Source organism: Drosophila mauritiana, unplaced genomic scaffold (assembly GCF_004382145.1).
Source record: "Drosophila mauritiana strain mau12 unplaced genomic scaffold, ASM438214v1 Y_07, whole genome shotgun sequence".
Taxonomy (NCBI): domain Eukaryota; kingdom Metazoa; phylum Arthropoda; class Insecta; order Diptera; family Drosophilidae; genus Drosophila; species Drosophila mauritiana.
Window position 1 is genome coordinate 108,896 of NW_022881546.1, and position 22,223 is coordinate 131,118.

The following is a 22,223-nucleotide window of genomic DNA, read 5'->3' on the forward strand; positions in this document are numbered from 1 at the left end:
TGAGATCGTCAGCGAGTGCAGTTTGCTCTTCCAAAGTTGCTGAGCGTAGGAGCTTCAAGCCCCGTTGTACGTGCTGCGGTAGCTGAGAGAGCCAGCGGACTCGCAAGGCGTCTGCAGACGCGCGACCATCAGCAAGTGTTGTCATTTGCCGAAGGAGCTGCGAGGGCTTCTTGTCCCCAAGGTCAAGCTCCAGTAAAGCGCGCTGCAACTGTCTGTCCGGCGATTCCGTAAATCGCTTGATAATAATCTCCTTCAGGTGCTCGTATTTGTTTACTTCCGAGGGTTGCGCCAGAACATCAGATACTTCAGTCATTATATCAGCATCCAAAGCACTGATTAAATGGTAGTAGCGCGTGTTATCTGAAGAAATGCGGCTGCATTGAAATTGCGCTTCGATCTGCACAAACCATAACCGCACATTTTGCTTCCAAAATGGCGGTAGCTTGATGGTGGCAACCGTCTCGACGACAGGAATAACGGTGCTTGTGCTGTTGCCGCGTTGAATTTCACCAGAGTCAGGCGAAGTTGGCGGTGCAGGCAAACAATCTCCGGTGTTCTGCATTTTGCTTATTGCGGGGTCACCAATATAGTAACTTATGTAGTTACCGCTTTATTTAATCACTATGTATAATATATTATTGTTTTATGCCCGTGAGCTTGTTGCGCGGGCAGAGCTGAAGTTCCAGTGTGTCCAGTCTGACGATATCAGAAGATATCGTCCTCCAGGAAAGGTCTTGGCGTTAATACTTGTTTTCGCCGTGATGCCAGACCGGGCTTCAATCTGGGCGCCACACAAGTAAGATCAATACCGCTTCCATAACCTTTTCGATTTTCATTGGCGGGCGTCCATACGACTTAACTTCTGAAATGTCTTTTTTATTTAATGCATCTAATGCTTTTACAGCAGCATCTATCATAGGCATTACAACCTCCAAGTCCGCACGAGCTGTAGCTGCTAATTCGAGGCAAAATATTTCTTCCCTTCTAATAAGCACGGCTTCGGCATCCACTTTTTCCTTTTGTTCCGTTGCTTCAGTCTTTTGAATTTCAATCATGGATATAAAATCTTCACATTCTTTAGCAAGTATTTTAACTTGTTCAGAGCTAGCTTTAAGCTCGTCAGACATTAAGGATACTTTTTCCTGAGTTTCAGAAATTTTTTATTGAAATACTAGAATATTATGTATGTTAAGTTGGCAACAACTATATGCTGAAAGTTGGTCACACTGATCTGAATAAGTTCTTCTTGTTTTTCTGGAAACTTCCTTCTTCTTATGTTAACTTCCAAACGACTCACAACGGTGTCACGCTTATGTCAAATAAAACAGTTATTAAACTTTAACTAAATCGCCTCGCGTTTTACTCCACCATTTATAATAGGTTATGGGCCCAGGAGTAGTAAAGACTTTAATAATTGTGTGTGATCAAGAGGAAAATAATTATTGTATATAATTAGCTTGAACATTTTTTATAAACATGAGCGGACAAGGGCTGTGTGCGATCGACAAATTGAACGGCGAAAATTACGCAGTATGGTCGGTGCAAATGAAGAGTGTATTGGTGCACTCGGGTATGTGGTCGTTGGTGTGCGGAAGACGCGTGAAGCAGGATGGTGTCAGCAGTGGATGTCAGCATTAGAAGCACTCTGCTTGTAGAGCAACGGACGCAGCATGCCTACAGGGCGGGCAGGTCAACTGATACTGCCCTATATCACCTGGAAAGCCTTATTGAGGATCCACTTACTCATAAGGAAGTGCCTTCTTAGACATACAGGGTGCATTCGACAATACCTCTCATGAGGCGGTCAACGCATCCCTGGCAAGAAGAGGACTAGATGCAACAACCAGTAAATGGATCAAATCACTACTGGCATCTAGGCGAGCCATGGCCACTATAGGAGAACAGTCGTCCACACTATCTACCGCAAGGGGATGTCCCCAAGGTGGTGTCCTCTCGCCTCTCTTGTGGAGCTTGCTGGTAGACGAGCTGATGGACAGACTGACCCGCAGAGGTATACTTTGCCAGGGCTATGCTGACGATATTGTCATTATAGCCAGAGGTAAATACGCATCCCTCACCGACTAGGGAGTGGGCTGGGGGTTGTAGGCCCAGGTTAAAATACCACGAATCAATGGGCAGATACACCAGCATTTTTCAAGCTTAAGTCTGTGCTATTGGACGCTGTGCGGAGTTTAATCTGCAAAGGAACTATCGTGGTAAGGACATTGCTATAGTGTCTGATAGTCAAGCAGCCATTAAGGCGCTCAGCAAAGCTAAGATAACATCTAAGCTAGTAAATCAAGTGAGGACAGCCCTAGACAAACTGGGAGCTGTCAACAAACTCACAATAAGGTGGGTTCCGGGACACAACAACATCCCAACAACATAATTGGGCCCGAACCATTCTGTGGTGTTGGTCACCACAGAGTACTGGGAGTACTAAGTCAATAGAGGAAGAAAAACGTCTGTTCTTCTGGGAACACCGACCAGGACTTAAGCAGTCTAAGATTCTCCTTCGTGAATATAACCACAAAAGATTCAAGACATTAATGACACACGGGAAAAACACCTTGCGCATTTTAACTGGCCTTCTTACGGGGCACTGCCGACGTCGCAGTCATTTGCATAAGATTGGCATTGCAGACAGTGAACTCTGTCGCTTCTGTTGCATGGAGAAGGAGAGCTCTGCACATATTATATGTGACTGCACGGCGCTTTCCATCAGGAGGAACAGACTCCTGGGCATGTATGTAGTCCCACGTGAAACAATTGCAGCCCTGAACCCTGATGAACCCTGATTGGTAGTACAATAGATCCTACTGGGTCGCAGTACACATAGAAACCCACTTGATATTAATAATAATAATCGAAGGCAATAATGTGGTGGATGCGGAACTGAAGTCATGCTGTCTCCGTACAACCCCTACACGCTTCAACAAGTATTTTTCAAAATTTATTAAATAAACCAGTTATTTTAATATTAGTTTGCTAAACTTAATAAAAGTGCAGTACCTCGCTTTATCCAGTAGTCAGCCTTTTCATTACCAGACTTTAAGTCCACGGCTATTAAAAATGATCCTGACCTAACGGGATAGTAATATGCGGCGCACTGGTAAACACCACGACATCGTTTTTTTTAGGTTTTCTACTGGTTTAAAGTGTATTACTGGTAATGGACAAATTAGTTTCTTCGGAAGTGGATCCTGAAGGCATTGGTTCTTCCTCAACCATCCGGCACCCTCCAAAAACAAGCTTCGAGTGTAAACACCTCCTCCTTCTCTTATCATACGAGCTGCGGCAGTATCTTCTTCAACAAACACATAGAAATCCCAAGACAGTTCATCAATTGGTGTTTTGGTGGCTCGAGCTGATTTTTGTAATACTGCTGTAACAAATCCGGTTGGAAACGTATAAGCTGCGAGCCAAAATAATATTGGAGAGCGGAGTGTTTTCGCCCAACTATTAAAATGTCCTACACGACGTATTAAGTCTCTAGCCCATGCCGCTAATTCGTTCAGATTTTACATAATTACAAAAATATCGAATCCACATTACCCACCGGAAATCTCATCAAAAACAACAATTGTAAATTTTGCACTTAAGCAAGATGGGCTTGAAGCCCAACTACTAGGAATTATTGTTTGAAAAGAAAAACACGCCCTAGAAGTATAAAAAGACAAACTGGTATTGACAATAGCTCGAAACAAACAGACACTAATTGTACTTGATAATGAGATTTTACGGCTACTTATTGAAAGTCGAGGTTCCTTATTAGATTACGACGAGTTATTCTCAACATTACAAAAATCTCGGCAGACATCAGTGCTAGTTAAGGAGTCTCTTAGCATTGCCGAGGTAACTGAAGTGGAAATCGATGCCGCCCGACAAAAATACAAACCAGCATCGGAACGCGCATCCATTTTATTCTTTGTTTTAATGGATATGTCTAAAATTGATCCAATGTATGTTTTTTCTCTGGCAGCTTATATATATTATTATTCACACAGTCTATTGAACAAAGTCCTCGTAATCAGCTAATCCACGAACGAAAACAAAACATTAATGAATACCATTCCTATTCGGTCTACCGAAATACCTGTCGTGTCGCTTTTCGAGTGACATTAGCTACTATTTTCAATTCATATGACAGCAAAGATTCTTTCAAATGCTGGAAAGCTTTTGGAAGAAGAGTATGATTTTATTCTGAAAGGAGGTATAGTATTAGATAAGCTGGGACAAGGTGCCAACCCGGCACCATGTAAGTAAAAATAAAGAGGTGTAAAAAATATATTGTGGTGTTTGTGTCATATACCATTTCAGGGTGGATAAGTGAGCAAAACTGGGATAACAGAATTAGATAAAGTTTCTGGATTTCATGGGAAAAAAGGTTATTTTGAGCAACATTAAAAGGCTTGGAATGGTAGTATAGTCACATTAAATATGTTTTACATTAAAACATATTTAGGTTGTTTAGGTTGGTATGCCACGATCTTTCCAGAACAACTTTCTGGTATGATTTTCAACAAATTTGTGTTTTACGTTCACTACGACCGGATAGAATTTCATTTTGTTTGATACAATTTATCATTACCAAACTTGGGCCGCGTAATGTTGATCCGCCAGTTCTTGATCTCAAGGCAACTTTTGATGAATCGATTTCACAGACTCCCCTTATATTCGTTTTATCACCAGGTGTCGATCCAGCCCAATGACTCATATCTCTATCAGAATCACGTAAAATGGCACAGCGAATGTACTCACTTAGCTTGGGTCAAGGGCAAGCACCTATTGCAACAAAGCTTATAATGGATGGCATTAAGGATGGTAATTGGGTATTTTTAGCGAATTGTCATTTGTCTCTTAGTTGGATGCCTACTCTTGACAAGATGAAAGCTACTATGCAGTCAATGAAAATACATAAAAAATTTCGACTGTGGCTAAGCTCAAGCCCTTATCCGGACTTTCCAATATCTATTTTGCAAACCAGTATTAAGATGACAACTGAACCTCCTCGTGGAATCAAATCAAATATGAAACGTCTATATAACAACATAAATGAGGCTAATATGGAAAATTGTAGTGAACCCAGCAAGTATAAGAAGATATTATTCGCATTGTGTTCTTTTCATACAGTCCTACTCGAATGAAAAAAATTTTTAGAACTTGGCTGGAATGTTATTTACAGCTTTAACGATTCTGATTTTGAAGTTTCAGAATTATGGTATCTTAATGAATATGAAGACACTCCCTGGGGAGCTTTAAAGTATCTCATAGCAGGTGTAAATTACGGAGGACATATTACCGACGATTGGGATCGCCGACTCTTAATAACTTATATATAATTCCCACGGGTCCCACGGCCACACCTCCCGCCCAACCGACCGAGGGGCGCTGCCGTGTATCGTACGGCTCGATTCGCGAGAAGATATACCGCGATATAAAAAAGAGACCAGGAACGAGGAAATGAATATAATGTAAAATAACTATGTTAAATATTAGTGTTAGTAGGATCTAATTATGTAATAGAAAAGATAAAATCGATTGCTTTAATAGCGGCAGAGAGTCAAGATTACAGATAATAGGATAAAGTCTATCATAGTCAGAACTAAAACTCTGTAAGGGTCAATGATTTAAGATAAGGGGTATATAGTTTCTAGTGAATCTACTTGGAACCGAGAAGTTAAGCCGACTAATCAAGTCAGGACTCTCAACATCCCCACGAATTAGCTTACAAATAAAGACTGTTCCAAGCATAGTTCTACGGTTAGCTAGGGATGGTAAATTGATTAAAAGTAGTCCACTGGAATAAGAAGGTAATATACGGTTTGCATCCCAATTTAGGCGCCTCAATGCAAAAAGTAAGAAGTTTTTTTGGAACGATTCAATGCGGTCTGAGTGGACTGCGTATTGTGGACTCCAAACAGGTGATCCGTACTCGAGAATGGGACGGACTAACGAAATAAATAAGGTTTTAGTCAAGTAAGGATCATCAAATTCCTTTGACCACCTTTCTATAAAACCAAGCACACCCCTGGCCTTATAGAAAAAAATTTTAATTTTGGGTCCAGAAGAACACCAAGAACATCAACTCGTGTTATTCTGTCCAAAGAGCACCCACGGATGTAAGTCGTGCGTATTGGGTTGACACGACAAAAGGTCATAACTTTACACTTGGAGCCATTTAAGTCTAATATGTTATCACGGCACCATATTTGAAATCGGTCTATATCGGATTGTAAGTCCAAATGGCACGAAGTGTCCTTGTACTGGAGGCATGATTTAACATCGTCTGCGTACATAAGTACACGCGAATGTTTTATTATTAAGGGAAGTTCGTTAATGAATAAGGTAAAAAGAAGCGGGCCAAGATGGCTCCCTTGTGGGACACCGGATGTGACTCCGAGAATAGAAGATAAAGAATTTTTAAAGAGGACTTGTGTCCTGCCATTCAGATAGCTTGAAATCCAATTTAGAAGATCAACAGGGAAACCTATAAGATCAAGTTTTCTTATTAGAAGGTAATGCTTAACAGAGTCAAATGCTTTATTAAAATCAACTAAAATCAGTGTAGATGACATCTGTTTGAAGATTATTTTTGAAACCCTGTATTACGAAAGAAGTTAGCTCCAAGAGGTTAGTGGTTGTAGATCTGCTTTTCGTGTCAAAACGGTGATATGATTGATCTACAAAGGTGCTGCAAATGAGGAGTGATAACATTTTCGAAAAGTTTTGGGATAGGCGACAATTTAGAGATTCCTCTGTAATAGCTTGAATCCAGTTTTCTACCTTTTTTGTGAAGAGGAAGAGGAATCCTTCCATATATGAGGAAATTGTGAAGATTCCAGAGATAAGGTAAACAGTTTCAGTAGAGGCTTGCACAAGTCTTCCGCACAGAATCTGAGCACACAGCCAGGGATTCCATCGGGACCTGGCGAATAGACCGGTTTAACACGCTGAAGATCGTTAAGCAGTGAGCTTTCGGTAATAGTGGGGCAAAATATTAGATTCGACTTAGATACCGCATACGAGTATGGCTGTTCGGAATGAGGTAAAGTTGAATATGTTGTTTGAAAAAACTTGGCGAATAGATCGGCTATTTCCTGATCCGATGTAACCGTAGTGTTTTCAAAAAATAGCGAAGAAGGATAAGAACTTGTTTTTCGCTTAGTGCTAACGAAATTATAAAACTGTTTCGGATCCTGTGCAAACTGGAACTTACAACGGTTTAAATAATTTTTGTAGCACTGAGCATTAAGCACGGTGAAGTTTAACCGAGCGCTTAAATATTTACAAAGGATGGACTGAAAACCGGTATTTTTAAATTTCATATAGAGTCTGGACTTTACATTTCTTAGGTGTGTCAACTCTTTATTAAACCAAGGAGGCTTAGAGATTGACGGATAGTACATCGGAACACAAGGTGAAAAAATGATTTAATTGCGGTATAAAACATATTAATCGCATCCGCCATTATGTTGTAGGAGTAAAGATCGGACCAATTAAAGCCAGCTATAAAATTGTTTAGCCTCCGAAAATTTGCCTTGCGAAAACAGGGAATTCGCTTTGTTGACTTCTCTGAATTTACTTTTAATACCGTACCTATGTCGATTGTTACCTCGAAAGTAGGATAATATGGATCTTCAGGTTGAGTAAGAGGTACTACCCTGGTCAGAAACACACTTTCAGGACTTGTTACAAAACATAGATCCAATAGTCGACCAAGAGAGTTTGGAATATAATTAACTTGCGACAGCGATAAGTCGAGCAAGCCGTCAATAAAGTCATGTGGTGGTAAGGGGAGAAGGATATTCGATTGTTTTTCTGGGGACCACATTGTGCCAGGTATATTAAAATCACCTAGAACTACCAATTGGTTCCTGTCAGACAGTTTATTCAAGATGGACTGGATAGCGGACAGATGATTCTGATATTCTGGGAATTCAGAAGATGGCGGAATATACGAGCCCGTAATATAAACTGATCTGTCGGAAAAAGACAGCTTTACACATAAGAATTCCGAGTTACGGGAATCGTCCAAAAGTAACTCCCCCGACGCGAGGGTAGATCTAACCGCAATTAAGACTCCACCTCCCCGTCTGGAGGGACGGTCAAACCTATATATATACTGTACATACCTGGAAAGACTTCGGAGGGAGGATGCAAATGAAAGACTATCACAATACAATTTGCTTAATTTGCTACGCTAGCTTGGAATGGTAGTATAGTCACATTAAATATGTTTTACATTAAAAAATATTTAATTGTATAGGTTGGTATGCCACGACCTTTCCAGAACAAGAAGATTGGTGAATGGAATGATAAACTTACAGATTTTCAAAAAATTTGTGTTTTACGTTCACTACGACCGGATAGAATTTCATTTTGTTTGATACAATTTATCATTACCAAACTTGGGCCGCGATATGTTGATCCGCCAGTTCTTGATCTCAAGGCAACTTTTGATGAATCGATTTCACAGACTCCCCTTATATTCGTTTTATCACCAGGTGTCGATCCAGCCCAATCACTCATATCTCTATCAGAATCAGGTAAAATGGCACAGAGAATGTACTCACTTAGCTTGGGTCAAGGGCAAGCACCTATTGCAAAAAAGCTTATAATGGATGGCATTAAGGATGGTAATTGGGTATTTTTAGCGAATTGTCATTTGTCTCTTAGTTGGATGCCTACTCTTGACAAGATGAAAGCTACTATGCAGTCAATGAAAATACATAAAAAATTTCGACTGTGGCTAAGCTCAAGCCCTTATCCGGACTTTCCAATATCTATTTTGCAAACCAGTATTAAGATGACAACTGAACCTCCTCGTGGAATCAAATCAAATATGAAACGTCTATATAACAACATAAATGAGGCTAATATGGAAAATTGTAGTGAACCCAGCAAGTATAAGAAGATATTATTCGCATTGTGTTCTTTTCATACAGTCCTACTCGAATGAAAAAAATTTTTAGAACTTGGCTGGAATGTTATTTACAGCTTTAACGATTCTGATTTTGAAGTTTCAGAATTATGGTATGTTAATGAATATGAAGACACTCCCTGGGGAGCTTTAAAGTATCTCATAGCAGGTGTAAATTACGGAGGACATATTACCGACGATTGGGATCGCCGACTCCTTATAACTTATATATAATTCCCATGGGTCCCACGGCCACACCTCCCGCCCAACCGACCGAGGGGCGCTGCCGTGTATCGTACGGCTCGATTCGCGAGAAGATATGCCGCGATATAAAAAAGAGATCAGGAACGAGGAAATGAATATAATGTAAAATAACTATGTTAAATATTAGTGTTAGTAGGATCTAATTATGTAATAGAAAAGATAAAATCGATTGCTTTAATAGCGGCAGAGAGTCAAGATTACAGATAATAGGATAAAGTCTATCATAGTCAGAACTAAAACTCTGTAAGGGTCAATGATTTAAGATAAGGGGTATATAGTTTCAAGTGAATCTACTTGGAACCGAGAAATTAAGCCGACTAATCAAGTCAGGACTCTCAACATCCCCACGAATTAGCTTACAAATAAAGACTGTTCCAAGCATAGTTCTACGGTTAGCTAGGGACGGTAAATTGATTAAAAGTAGTCCACTGGAATAAGAAGGTAATATACGGTTTGCATCCCAATTTAGGCGCCTCAAGGCAAAAAGTAAGAAGTTTTTTTGGAACGATTCAATGCGGTCCGAGTGGACTGCGTATTGTGGACTCCAAACAGGTGATCCGTACTCGAGAATCGGACGGACTAACGAAATAAATAAGGTTTTAGTCAAGTAAGGATCATCAAATTCCTTTGACCACCTTTCTATAAAACCAAGCACACCCCTGGCCTTATAGAAGAAAATTTTAATTTTGGGTCCAGAAGAACACCAAGATCATCAACTCGTGTTATTCTGTCCAAAGGTCACCCACTTAGAATGTAAGTCGTGCATATTGGGTTGACACGACAAAAGGTCATAACTTTACACTTGGAGCCATTTAAGTCTAATATGTTATCACGGCACCATATTTGAAATCGGTCTATATCGGATTGTAAGTCCAAATGGCACGAAGTGTCCTTGTACTGGAGGCATGATTTAACATCTTCTGCGTACATAAGTACACGCGAATGTTTTATTATTAAGGGAAGTTCGTTAATGAATAAGGTAAAAAGAAGCGGACCAAGATGGCTCCCTTGTGGGACACCGGATGTGACTCCAAGAATAGAAGATAAAGAATTTTTAAAGAGGACTTGTGTCCTGCCATTCAGATAGCTTGAAATCCAATTTAGAAGATCAACAGGGAAACCTATAAGATCAAGTTTTCTTATTAGAAGGTAATGCTTAACAGAGTCAAATGCTTTATTAAAATCAACTAAAATCAGTGTAGATGACATCTGTTTGAAGATTATTTTTGAAACCCTGTATTACGAAAGAAGTTAGCTCCAAGAGGTTAGTGGTTGTAGATCTGCTTTTCGTGTCAACACGGTGATATGATTGATCTACAAAGGTGCTGCAAATGAGGAGTGATAACATTTTCGAAAAGTTTTGGGATAGGCGACAATTTATGGTAGAGATTCCTCTGTAATTGCTTGAATCCAGTTTTCTACCTTTTTTGTGAAGAGGAATCACAAAGGACTCCTTCCATATATGAGGGAATTGTGAAGATTCCAGAGATAAGGTAAACAGTTTCAGTAGAGGCTTGCACAAGTCTTCCGCACAGAATCTGAGCACACAGCCAGGGATTCCATCGGGACCTGGCGAATAGACCGGTTTAACACGCTGAAGATCGTTAAGCAGTGAGCTTTCGGTAATAGTGGGGCAAAATATTAGATTCGACTTAGATACCGCATACGAGTATGGCTGTTCGGAATGAGGTAAAGTTGAATATGTTGTTTGAAAAAACTTGGCGAATAGATCGGCTATTTCCTGATCCGATGTAACCGTAGTGTTTTCAAAAAATAGCGAAGAAGGATAAGAACTTGTTTTTCGCTTAGTGCTAACAAAATTATAAAACTGTTTCGGATCCTGTGCAAACTGGAACTTACAACGGTTTAAATAATTTTTGTAGCACTGAGCATTAAGCACGGTGAAGTTTAACCGAGCGCTTAAATATTTACAAAGGATGGACTGAGAACCGGTATTTTTAAATTTCATATAGAGTCTGGACTTTACATTTCTTAGGTGTGTCAACTCTTTATTAAACCAAGGAGGTTTAGAGATTGACGGATAGTACATCGAAACACAAGGTCAAAAAATGATTTAATTGCGCTATAAAACATATTAATCGCATCCGCCATTATGTTGCAGGAGTAAAGATCGGACGAATTAAAGCCAGCTATAAAATTGTTTAGACTCCGAAAATTTGCCTTGCGAAAACAGGGAATTCGCTTTGTTGACTTCTCTGAATTTACTTTTAATACCGTACCTATGTCGATTGTTACCTCGAAAGTAGGATAATATGGATCTTCAGGTTGAGTAAGAGGTACTACCCTGGTCAGAAACACACTTTCAGGACTTGTTACAAAACCAAGACCAAGAGAGTTTGGAATATAATTAACTTGCGACAGCGATAAGTCGAGCAAGCCGTCAATAAAGTCATGTGGTGGTAAGGGGAGAAGGATATTCGATTGTTTTTCTGGGGACCACATTGTGCCAGGTATATTAAAATCACCTAGAACTACCAATTGGTCCCGGTCAGACAGTTTATTCAAGATGGACTGGATAGCGGACAGATGATTCTGATATTCTGGGAATTCAGAAGATGGCGGAATATACGAGCACGTAATATAAACTGATCTGTCGAAAAAAGACAGCTTTACACATAAAAATTCCGAGTTACGGGAATCGTCCAAAAGTAACTCCCCCGACGCGAGGGTAGATCTAACCGCAATTAAGACTCCACCTCCCCGTCTGGAGGGACGGTCAAACCTATATATATACTGTACATACCTGGAAAGACTTCGGAGGGAGGATGCAAATGAAAGACTATCACAATACAATTTGCTTAATTTGCTACGCTAGCTTGGAATGGTAGTATAGTCACATTAAATAAGTTTTACATTAAAAAATATTTGATTGTATAGGTTGGTATGCCACGACCTTTCCAGAACAAGAAGATCTCGTTGGTGAATGGAATGATAAACTTACAGATTTTCAAAAAATTTGTGTTTTACGTTCACTACGACCGGATAGAATTTCATTTTGTTTGATACAATTTATCATTACCAAACTTGGGCCGCGATATGTTGATCCGCCAGTTCTTGATCTCAAGGCAACTTTTGATGAATCGATTTCACAGACTCCCCTTATATTCGTTTTATCACCAGGTGTCGATCCAGCCCAATCACTCATATCTCTATCAGAATCAGGTAAAATGGCACAGCGAATGTACTCACTTAGCTTGGGTCAAGGGCAAGCACCTATTGCAAAAAAGCTTATAATGGATGGCATTAAGGATGGTAATTGGGTATTTTTAGCGAATTGTCATTTGTCTCTTAGTTGGATGCCTACTCTTGACAAGATGAAAGCTACAATGCAGTCAATGAAAATACATAAAAAATTTCGACTGTGGCTAAGCTCAAGCCCTTATCCGGACTTTCCAATATCTATTTTGCAAACCAGTATTAAGATGACAACTGAACCTCCTCGTGGAATCAAATCAAATATGAAACGTCTATATAACAACATAAATGAGGCTAATATGGAAAATTGTAGTGAACCCAGCAAGTATAAGAAGATATTATTCGCATTGTGTTCTTTTCATACAGTCCTACTCGAATGAAAAAAATTTTTAGAACTTGGCTGGAATGTTATTTACAGCTTTAACGATTCTGATTTTGAAGTTTCAGAATTATGGTATCTTAATGAATATGAAGACACTCCCTGGGGAGCTTTAAAGTATCTCATAGCAGGTGTAAATTACGGAGGACATATTACCGACGATTGGGATCGCCGACTCTTAATAACTTATATATAATTCCCACGGGTCCCACGGCCACACCTCCCGCCCAACCGACCGAGGGGCGCTGCCGTGTATCGTACGGCTCGATTCGCGAGAAGATATACCGCGATATAAAAAAGAGATCAGGAACGAGGAAATGAATATAATGTAAAATAACTATGTTAAATATTAGTGTTAGTAGGATCTAATTATGTAATAGAAAAGATAAAATCGATTGCTTTAATAGCGGCAGAGAGTCAAGATTACAGATAATAGGATAAAGTCTATCATAGTCAGAACTAAAACTCTGTAAGGGTCAATGATTTAAGATAAGGGGTATATAGTTTCTAGTGAATCTACTTGGAACCGAGAAGTTAAGCCGACTAATCAAGTCAGGACTCTCAACATCCCCACGAATTAGCTTACAAATAAAGACTGTTCCAAGCATAGTTCTACGGTTAGCTAGGGACGGTAAATTGATTAAAAGTAGTCCACTGGAATAAGAAGGTAATATACGGTTTGCATCCCAATTTAGGCGCCTCAAGGCAAAAAGTAAGAAGTTTTTTTTTGAACGATTCAATGCGGTCTGAGTGGACTGCGTATTGTGGACTCCAAACAGGTGATCCGTACTCGAGAATGGGACGGACTAACGAAATAAATAAGGCTTTAGTCAAGTAAGGATCATCAAATTCCTTTGACCACCTTTCTATAAAACCAAGCACACCCCTGGCCTTATAGAAAAAAATTTTAATTTTGGGTCCAGAAGAACACCAAGAACATCAACTCGTGTTATTCTGTCCAAAGAGCACCCACGGATGTAAGTCGTGCGTATTGGGTTGACACGACAAAAGGTCATAACTTTACACTTGGAGCCATTTAAGTCTAATATGTTATCACGGCACCATATTTGAAATCGGTCTATATCGGATTGTAAGTCCAAATGGCACGAAGTGTCCTTGTACTGGAGGCATGATTTAACATCGTCTGCGTACATAAGTACACGCGAATGTTTTATTATTAAGGGAAGTTCGTTAATGAATAAGGTAAAAAGAAGCGGACCAAGATGGCTCCCTTGTGGGACACCGGATGTGACTCCGAGAATAGAAGATAAAGAATTTTTAAAGAGGACTTGTGTCCTGCCATTCAGATAGCTTGAAATCCAATTTAGAAGATCAACAGGGAAACCTATAAGATCAAGTTTTCTTATTAGAAGGTAATGCTTAACAGAGTCAAATGCTTTATTAAAATCAACTAAAATCAGTGTAGATGACATCTGTTTGAAGATTATTTTTGAAACCCTGTATTACGAAAGAAGTTAGCTCCAAGAGGTTAGTGGTTGTAGATCTGCTTTTCGTGTCAACACGGTGATATGATTGATCTACAAAGGTGCTGCAAATGAGGAGTGATAACATTTTCGAAAAGTTTTGGGATAGGCGACAATTTAGAGATTCCTCTGTAATAGCTTGAATCCAGTTTTCTACCTTTTTTGTGAAGAGGAAGAGGAATCCTTCCATATATGAGGAAATTGTGAAGATTCCAGAGATAAGGTAAACAGTTTCAGTAGAGGCTTGCACAAGTCTTCCGCACAGAATCTGAGCACACAGCCAGGGATTCCATCGGGACCTGGCGAATAGACCGGTTTAACACGCTGAAGATCGTTAAGCAGTGAGCTTTCGGTAATAGGGGGGCAAAATATTAGATTCGACTTAGATTCCGCATACGAGTATGGCTGTTCGGAATGAGGTAAAGTTGAATATGTTGTTTGAAAAAACTTGGCGAATAGATCGGCTATTTCCTGATCCGATGTAACCGTAGTGTTTTCAAAAAATAGCGAAGAAGGATAAGAACTTGTTTTTCGCTTAGTGCTAACGAAATTATAAAACTGTTTCGGATCCTGTGCAAACTGGAACTTACAACGGTTTAAATAATTTTTGTAGCACTGAGCATTAAGCACGGTGAAGTTTAACCGAGCGCTTAAATATTTACAAAGGATGGACTGAGAACCGGTATTTTTAAATTTCATATAGAGTCTGGACTTTACATTTCTTAGGTGTGTCAACTCTTTATTAAACCAAGGAGGTTTAGAGATTGACGGATAGTACATCGGAACACAACGTGAAAAAATGATTTAATTGCGGTATAAAACATATTAATCGCATCCGCCATTATGTTGCAGGAGTAAAGATCGGACCAATTAAAGCCAGCTATAAAATTGTTTAGCCTCCGAAAATTTGCCTTGCGAAAACAGGGAATTCGCTTTGTTGACTTCTCTGAATTTACTTTTAATACCGTACCTATGTCGATTGTTACCTCGAAAGTAGGATAATATGGATCTTCAGGTTGAGTAAGAGGTACTACCCTGGTCAGAAACACACTTTCAGGACTTGTTACAAAACATAGATCCAATAGTCGACCAAGAGAGTTTGGAATATAATTAACTTGCGACAGCGATAAGTCGAGCAAGCCGTCAATAAAGTCATGTGGTGGTAAGGGGAGAAGGATATTCGATTGTTTTTCTGGGGACCACATTGTGCCAGGTATATTAAAATCACCTAGAACTACCAATTGGTTCCTGTCAGACAGTTTATTCAAGATGGACTGGATAGCGGACAGATGATTCTGATATTCTGGGAATTCAGAAGATGGCGGAATATACGAGCCCGTAATATAAACTGATCTGTCGGAAAAAGACAGCTTTACACATAAAAATTCCGAGTTACGGGAATCGTCCAAAAGTAACTCCCCCGACGCGAGGGTAGATCTAACCGCAATTAAGACTCCACCTCCCCGTCTGGAGGGACGGTCAAACCTATATATATACTGTACATACCTGGGAAGACTTCGGAGGGAGGATGCAAATGAAAGACTATCACAATACAATTTGCTTAATTTGCTACGCTAGCTTGGTATGGTAGTATAGTCACATTAAATATGTTTTACATTAAAAAATATTTAATTGTATAGGTTGGTATGCCACGACCTTTCCAGAACAAGAAGATCTCGTTAATGAATGGAATGATAAACTTACAGATTTTCAAAAAATTTGTGTTCTACGTTCACTACGACCGGATAGAATTTCATTTAGTGTGACACAATTTATCATTACCAAACTTGGGCCGCGATATGTTGATCCGCCAGTTCTTGATCTCAAGGCAACTTTTGATGAATCGATTTCACCGACTCCCCTTATATTCGTTTTATCACCAGGTGTCGATCCAGCCCAATCACTCATATCTCTATCAGAATCAGGTAAAATGGCACAGCGAATGTACTCACTTTGCTTGGGTCAAGGGCAAGCACCTATTGCAACAAAGCTTATAATGAATGGCATTAAGGATGGTAATTGGGTATTTTTAGCGAATTGTCATTTGTCTCTTAGTTGGATGCCTACTCTTGACAAGATGATAGCTATTATGCAGTCCATGAAACTACATAAAAAATTTCGACTGTGGCTAAGCTTAAGCCCTCATCCGGACTTTCCAATATCTATTTTGCAAAACAGTATTAAGATGACAACTGAACCTCCTCGTGGAATCAAATCGAATATGAAACGTCTACATAACAACATAAATGAGGCTAATATGGAAAATTGTAGTGAACCCAGCAAGTATAAGAAGATATTATTCGCTTTGTGTTCTTTTCATACAGTCCTACTCGAATGAAAAAAATTATTAGAACATGGCTGGAATGTTATTTACAGCTTTAACGATTCTGATTTTGAAGTTTCAGAATTTTGGTATCCCTGGGGAGCTTCAAAGTATCTCATAGACTCTCATGGTCAATGATTTAAGATAAGGGGTATATATATAGTTTCTAGTGAATCTACTTGGAACCGAGAAGTTAAGCCGACTAATCAAGTCGGGACTCTCAACATCCCTACGGCGGCTCGGCAGAATTGTTTCTGCCTTTCCAGGAGCCGACGATCGCATTCGAGTCGTTGAGATCCGTACGTCTCGCGGCACCATAAAACGCCCTGTCCACAAAGTTATTCTGCTACCGATGGAGGACAAAGAGTCCTGCGTTCCTAAGGATTAGGGCACTTCCCCCATTCCGGGGCCCAAATAGTAGTCGGCTCACACTAAGCTTTTTCATTTCTTTTATTGGCAGACTTACTCACTTCCTCCAATAATGGCTCCGCGTCCTCGTGCCACCCAGTCATTGGAGAGCAGACGTACTCGAGGTATTAAATCCTACCGCTGCCGAGTCTGCTCTGGAATCCATCCTCTTCGAAAGTTCCACAAACTGAGCGCTGAAAAGCGCCTTCGGGCAGTACTTATTAATAAGTACTGCTCGAACTGCCTCGCCCATCAGCACTCAGGAGGAGACTGCCGCAGCCAAGAGGGATGCAAGAAGTGTGGAGGAGACCACCACACTCTACTCCACATGCACGAGGTCCTCCCCGCTCCGAACCCGGCAGCGCTACCAGCTCCGACGCGCAGAGAGCGCCATCCCGCTGCACCTCGTCCGGTCCGGATTTCCCGCACTCCGCCACCAGCCCCAGTCGCCAACAATCGCCCGCGTCCGAAGGTCTCCGTCGCGTCTCCGGCGGTGGCAACAGGGCAGGAGAAGGCTGTCCCCATACTGCCTACAGCCATCGTCGTGCTGGAAACGGTTTAGACAACCAGAAAAAATTTCACCCATATTAGAATCAGACCTATACAGATTGGAAAATTTAAATAACGAAGAAAAGCAAAGATTGCGTGCACTCCTGCAGCAATACCATGACATACAGTACCACGAAGGCGACAAGTTGAGATTTACTAATCAAACCAAACATACCATTAATACAAAGCATAATCCACCCATTATTCCTAAATTTACAGATACCAAATAAAAGATATGCTAAATCAGGGTATTATTCGTACTATTAACTCACCTTACAATAGTCCCATCTGGGTGGTTCCAAAAAATCAAGATGCATCAGGCTTGCGACCAATCCCGTCAATGGGTCAATAAAATCTATGCTTATCAGTAAAACTGATCCGTATTTGACCTTTTTTGTGGTCAGTTAAGCAAGTTATTTTGTAAATATTAAGAATTATTATTAAGACAATGAATGCGAACAATTCTGATGACACCCAGCGTTTAAATAAGCAGAGTAATCATAGAACAATGTTCTCAATAGCTAGCAAATATCCTCTATGCTCTACAAACAACGTAACCCAAAGCAGTAGCGTCATTTACTAGTGCCAATAGCAGCACCATACCATATATACAATGGCAAATGCCGCAATAAGCAGCCCGTGCCTTGGAACAAGATCCACTCACCAGGAAAGTTCCACATCGACAAATTCCGGCATCGTAGAAGATAATCTCAGCGATGCTGCCAGAATTTTATTAAATGACCAAAACCAGAGAGCGGAAAAAGGAAAAATGGAAAGCCCTTGTCCCCCATTTCCAATCCGAAAAGAGGGAGTAGCAGCCACGTTTTACACTCGCCCCCTACGACTAGCCTGAAGATAAGCTCCAATAATAGGTTTGCCATCCTGGACACGGATGTTTTTACTAAAGAAGATAGCGTAGAAGGCATGATGATAGAGGGTGCTGATATTGACAGTGCCCATATGGATGATTCTCAAGTCGATGGTTCCAATACTGGGTGAAACTTGCAGGAACCATCCAATACAACCAATCAACTTAATTTTCACAAAAAACCACCACAAATTGTTGTTAATATTAGTAACTTGAATGATCTGTTTGAGATTATAAAAGAAAAGACAAGCTTACATAACGTTGTCGTCAAAACTAATCATGGGGAAAAGGTCAGAATATTTCCAAAAGACAGTGACACTTACAGGGAAATAGTAAGCCATATGGATGACATTGGTATTCAGTTTCACACTTATCAAATGCTGACAGATAAACCACACAGAATTGTAATAAGGGACTTACATCACAGTACATCAAACAAAGACATAACCGCCGATCTGAAATGTTTAGGCTACGAAGTACTCTAGGACTAATAAGGACGAAAAACTAAACATCTTTTTTTATTAACATAAAGCCCTGTTCAAAAATAAAAAAAATTTACCATGTGAAGACCCTTTGCCGACAGAAAATACGGATTGAAAAGATGAGAAAGTCTTCTGAAATTGAGCAATGTCGTCGTTGTCGTTTGACCATACAGATAAATACTGCCGCAGACACCCAAATTGTGCCAGATGTGGCGAACATCACCAAACCATGCAATGCACCCGACCGATAGACGCGCTGTCCACATGTTACCATTGCTCTCAAAATCATACAGCTAGCTTCAAAGGTTGCCTAAAGTACCAGGAGCTTCTTCGCAGATCTATGGGGCCTGCAAAAAATGTGTACAGGTTAATTAAAAACAACCATCATCACTCTTCTAGAGACCAGCCAGTGATTCCTGCCTTGCAGCCCAATTACCGCAAGAACAACACCCAATTAACAGTACAGCAGCTACCAACACAACCACAGCTTAATTTTGCCCAAAGCCAACCATCTATAGACACTGGCGGAAACAGAACAGTATCCTATGCTACAGTAGTAAAAGGATTCCCAAATATAGCGCCCTCCAAGGATGGACCAACCCAGCGTCAACGCCTAAACAAATCACAAACGAAACAGATATTGCAGCAACATCGATCGAATACACAGCAGAATAACTCATCTGATGTGCAAGTATTCTTACAACAGCAACAACAACAGTTTCTGGAATGACAAAAGCAGATCCAACAACAACAACACCAGCAGTTTCTTATGTGGTTGCAACAGCAGCAGCAAGAACAACTACAGTATAAAAGCCAAACCAATCAACGACTGGAAAAGCTTGAAAAAATGGTTCTTGAACTAGCGAATATGTTAAAAGAATGGACTGGGAGTTAACTTAACCCCCATCTCTTAAACAGCGTCTCAGCCTCCCAATGAATCCACTAAAGATTCTTATTTGGAATGCTAACGGCATTTCAAGAAAAGCCAAAGATGTTGAGCTGTTCGCGCACAACAATAAGGTAGAAATTCTTCTTGTGATTGAACTTAGACATAAAATAGGGGAACTGTGAAGATATATGGATATGCGTACTATCCAGCATATAGGCCATCCCTTAATATTGTTGGCGGAGTAGCGGTGTTCGTGAGGACAACTCTTCGCCACTTTCCACAAAGGGTCATTGAGACACGCCACATACAATTGTCATCAGTAAAAGTAGCCACAGGACCGAGGGACCTGCAGTTTAGCGCCATTTACTGCTCCCCAAGTACTAGAATCGAGGAAAGACATTTTAGTGAAATAATACGCGCCTGCGGCCAAAGGTACTTGGTAGGTGGCGACTGGAATGCCCGCCACTGGCTTTGGGCGACACTTACAATTCACCTCGCGGGCGGGAACTAGCAGAAGCCTCCGACAAGGTACCCGTACGTTTTCAGCCATACGCCCTCCTGCATAGACTTCGCAGTGTATCATGGTATACCAGACCACCTAGCAACTATAACACAAAGCTGGGACTTGGATTCTGATCATTTGCCTCTTATCATTAGCATTGAGACAGATAGTACTCATGTCAATCCAAGTCCCAGGCTAGTCACCAAACACACTGACCTCCTTGCCTTTAGTCAACAATTGGAGAGCCTTATTTCGTTGAACACCATGCTTAATTCTGGTGAGGAAATTGAAATGGCTGTTGACAACCTAACAGAAAGCATTCATAGGGCTGCGGCTGTCTCTACTTCTCGCGTCCCTCGGACAGGCACCACTTATGGGATAGTCTGGACAATACTACACAGTGGATGCTGGATACTTGCTATGGAAAAGTCCCTTAAAAGATAGCCGTTTAGACAGGTTCCTACAAGGAAACAATTCGCTACAACGGAGCAGTATCAAGAGACGCTTGATAGCCTAGAGACACCTCTGCAAATGTCACCACCCATTAAGCCCATCAGGGTTGAGGAAATTGCCGAAGTTATCAAATCTCTCCCGTTAAAGAAGTCTCCCGGCATCGACAATTTTTGCAATGCCACACTAAAAGCACTACCTGTTCGAGCAATTCTCTACTTGGCGCTGATATATAATGCCATACTCAGGGTGCAGTTTTTCCCAAAACAGTGGAAAATGGCAGCAATCTTAATGATACATAAGCCTGGTAAACCTGAAGAGAGCCCTGAATCGTACCGACCCATAAGTCTTTTATCTTCGCTATCTAAGCTATGGGAACGACTGATTGCCAACAGATTAGATGACATTATGACCGAGCGTCGTATCCTGCCGGATCATCACTTTGGATTTCGTCAGGGACACGGCACTGTGGAGCAGGTACACAGACTGACAAAACACATCCTCCAGGCCTTTGATGATAAGGAATACTGTAATGCTGTGTTCATTGACATGCAACAGGCATTCGATAGGATCTGGCATGACGGCCTTCTCAGCAAAATTAAAAAGTTATTCCCAGCACCATATTATGGAGTTCTAAGATCATACTTGGAAGATCGGAAATTCATGGTCAGGGTCAGAAACTCCTACTCGACTCACTGTGTTATGAGAGATGGAGTTCCGCAGGGCAGCGTACTGGGACCGCTGCTCTACTCAGTATTTACTGCATATCTGCCCTGCACAAACGCCTATCATATGGTAGATCCCATGAATCCCATGCTATCAAAGGATGCAACAACTGCGATGGCTGATAAACAGAAAAAGCACAATGTCATTGAGAGCCAAAAGAGCAGTCTACGTCCACTGCGTAGCCCCGATCTGGCTGATTGGGGTATTTCTGCAAAATCCAACTACAACCGCATTCAGGTATTGCAAAATCGTGCCATGCGTGCAATTACAGACCGCTCATACTACATACGTGGCACTACCCTTCACCGTGATCTGAATCTTCATACAGTGGAAGAGCAGATCTCCAGGCACACCAGCAGATATAGTAATAGACTTAGACAACAACACAGTATACTTGCTAGACGCTTACTCCCTGGTAGGCCTCTAAGGAGATTAAAAAGGAAGGGTTTCGCCAAAACACTCGGACAACCCGAAAGACCCGAAGTATGAGACATAGTTGTAAGGACATAGTCCTCACATGCTTAGTGCGAGGAATGGTTTTATCATTTATCTGTTAATTGCCCTGTTATGTTACTGTTACTGCATTGTATGGATTCATCGCTTCTAAATAAATAAATTAAAAAGTACATAATTAAGATTTATAAACTTATAATAATAATTTCTGAGAAGATCCAAAAAATAAAGTAAAGTTATAATAAAAAAATATATACATATATATTCTTCTCTCAATAGCCGAGTCGATCTAGCCATGTCCGTCAGT

At 40.6% G+C, this 22,223-nt stretch overlaps 1 pseudogene; it reads left to right on the top strand.

Annotated features, from left to right (window-relative positions):
* The window catches only part of LOC117149984, a 42,151-nt pseudogene extending 29,368 nt beyond the window's left edge, over window positions 1–12,783 (top strand).
* Window positions 12,784–22,223: the final 9,440 nt, after the last annotated feature.